The following is a 3,136-nucleotide window of genomic DNA, read 5'->3' on the forward strand; positions in this document are numbered from 1 at the left end:
GCAGGTCTTTATGTTTGTTTCCACTCAAAGGCGATTTGCAGACATAACTGCCGCCTCTTCGCCTGAGGGAAATGCAAGATGGTTTGAAATTGTCTCCAAGTCTAGTGTGACATAATAGTTCTGCGGAAGCCCGCAAGGTGGAGATTATGTCAAATTCTTGCATTTGGTTCGAGTTGTTGACAAATTCGACTTCGCCCTACCATCTGCTAGCCGCCTGGTTAGCCCAGATGGTAGGGCGCCTGCCCCGGTAAGACGGTGGTCCCGGGTTCGAGTCCCGGACCAGGACGAATTTTTCTTCAACTGCGAGGGTTTTCTTTCGTGGAACCCGTATGGGACCCTTTCTAGCAATTGCTACGGACGGATGGGTGTCTGATTTTCCCTTCATTAAGTCTAGTGTGCCTCAAAGCGGCAGCATTTGCTCAGTCACCGTCGAGCTGCTTTCAAGTAAAAAATAGAAAATTGACAGAGATATAGAGAGAGCGGGAGGGAAGTAAAATGCTTACTATATAAATAAAGCTTAGTAACGGCATCCCTATCCTAAAATCTTTTGAGCTGGGGCCGCCGCTTGGGATATCGATCGTGACCAGACGAAGCTGATCCTCGAGGTTGGAGCTTGCAATATTTTGCACTAACCTTATAGAAAGATGCCTCGAGTATTGCGAGGCGTGAACTAAAGTTAGCTCAGTACGTGCCTCAGTAAATACCAAGAATAATATTAGTAAATTGGAAAAGAAATCCTTCGGCTCATTATAAAGCCAAGTGGTGTCTACGCCTCAGTGGCAGCTCTCGCTAGAATTTTTACGCAATCTTGAGGCCAGTGTAGTGCTAATTGCACGCGGCGGAAGTAAATTTGGTTTCGGCAATACGAGGTGAGATTTGGGCACCACGTAAATTATATATAAGACATCTGCAGAACATCATTAAACGTTTTGGTTATTGTTGGCTACTTTTCCATCACTAAAAATTTCGGTTTGGCTATCTTTGGGTTACATTTTGAGGTAATTTGGCTATTTTTTGTCAGGACCATCTGGCAGCCCTGGACAGCCATGAGCCAAAGTAACCATCGGCCGGCGGCGGAGAAAAGGGCACGCCGCCAGCAGAGGTCTCCTCAGGCCCCGTCTTCCGCACTCGCACCCATGGCGTTTCGCAAGTATAACACGGCGTCTACGGTTCAATAAGTATACTACTATTACTTCAAGCATGCTGCTACAGATACCAATTTCTGAAAGCTGTCGCGTAATTCGCTAGCACCAGCTATTGTCTGAGCCGTTTGTTTATAAAGGAACAGATGAAAAGAACCCTTTGTGAAAAAAAAAGGAGCTTGACGAATGTATGCCTCAAGCCGCAAGCGATGGTCGCTTGGGATCGGCCTTGTGCAGATTCAGATTAATATAGGTCATATATTTGTTTTATTCAAGGAAACGCAATAATGGGAAATTGATCGGCAATAATTGGCCACAGAGAAGGGATCCTTACCCAGTTTCAAGACAGTGGCTACACTAGCCTGTCTGCGTGCCCATGGAATGTGTCCCGTTGACAAGATTGCGACTAAAAGAGACAACAGTGCCATTTGCGTGCAAAGGCGAAGCCTGTCCTATAATCAAAGCAACACGCGTCATAATCAAATCATAATTTTCAGACGTAAACCTCTAGAATTTGATTGTATATGCGAAACTTTTTATGCTCAATTACGCAAAAATCCGTCGCGGGGACCCAAAGATTATACGAAAAATGGCCGACGCAGCAATCGGTAAAAACACGGCAAAATATGCTCAGATAGACGTCACATTTCTCAGAAAGGATACTCTGTACAATGTAAATTAATGCGGTTGAAAACGAAATTGGTCTTGCTGGGAATCGAACCAGGGCGTCTAGGGTGCGAGACGATTAAGTTTTGCCGACCCCAGAGAATATTTTCTTTTTTTATTGCCGACTTCGACATTAACGGGATCCAAGCTCTGGTCGACTAAAGGTGTGGCTAGTGCGTGCGTCAGTGCACACGTCACGCCGCACGCGGGCAAGCGAGCGGGTTAAGGTGCTTGGCACTTTGTGATGTGGCCTTACCGAGGCGCAGTGAGAACGAAGGCGAGAGCTTGCGCGGATAACGAACTGCTGCGAATAAAATATTTCGCGAAAAGGGTTATAATGCTGACGCGCGCCCACACGTAAGCAGTCCTAAGTGTCCCTGCCGAATTTTTTTCCCGCGTTGCACGTGGCCGAGTCTCTAGGTTTCTCTTCGTGGGTACCATTCGTCGGACCGCTTGTGAACTACTCGATCCACAAAACAAAATAAAAAGCTTTTTCGTCCTGAAGGTCGGTTGCCATTATGCAATAAAGGTCTACGCTTAATACGAGCGCTATTCACAAATGCCGACTAGGGAAATCGGATCACTGTTGGTTGTTCCTCCTTGGTGCACATATGCAGCGGAGCGTCCACGACTGTCTTGCTGCAGAAAACAAATTGGAGCAATTAAGATCAAATTTGCGTAGCATTATTTCAAAAGCATAACGTTTTAATAGGCGCGGCAGCAAGACAATGCACACAATATAGGGATACTTATGGCGAACCTGAAGATATTTTTGGACTTTCCCTAGCATGTTTGAAGTTTCTGAGATTCTATGTCGTTAGAGAGATAACGAAGCGCACCTTACGTCTCGTTTTGCCTTCTTGCGTACTTCCTTGCACTCTTCATTTCTCCAGGAAATATTTCGTTTCGAATGCGAGTGCATTGTTTACGGCACACATACTGATACAGCGTCAATTACAGACTGTAATAATTATAATAATGCATCACGAATACTGAGTGCGCGGACATCATCCCTGCATGGTGGAATCTGTAAGTGCACAAAACCATACCCAGTCCACTGAAACGGCTTTCCATGCGGGAACACTTGAAGAGAATTCATTCTGCTTTTTTCGGTGTAGAACAATCGTAATATAATCATTTCCTTAAAGGGTTTTTATAGCGTTCTACTCTAGGTGCAGCATGGGTGTCATTGATGTTAAGCTTATGTCTATCGAGAATAATGTTTTGTGTTGGCAGTTGGCTGTTATTAATATTAGGCCGACATGAGCCTCAGAAACAAAAATGTAAATCTTCTATTTGGCAGCCTCACGCATCGCAACGATAGCCTT

General features: G+C 45.2%; 1 non-coding gene across 1 annotated transcript; it reads left to right on the forward strand.

Annotated features, from left to right (window-relative positions):
• Positions 1 to 212: 212 nt before the first annotated feature.
• Positions 213 to 287, forward strand: TRNAT-GGU (transfer RNA threonine (anticodon GGU)). The gene has a single exon. It is a non-coding gene; the product is annotated as a tRNA-Thr (tRNA).
• Positions 288 to 3,136: the final 2,849 nt, after the last annotated feature.

The sequence above is a fragment of the Dermacentor andersoni genome, chromosome 2 (genome assembly GCF_023375885.2).
Source record: "Dermacentor andersoni chromosome 2, qqDerAnde1_hic_scaffold, whole genome shotgun sequence".
NCBI lineage: Eukaryota > Metazoa > Arthropoda > Arachnida > Ixodida > Ixodidae > Dermacentor > Dermacentor andersoni.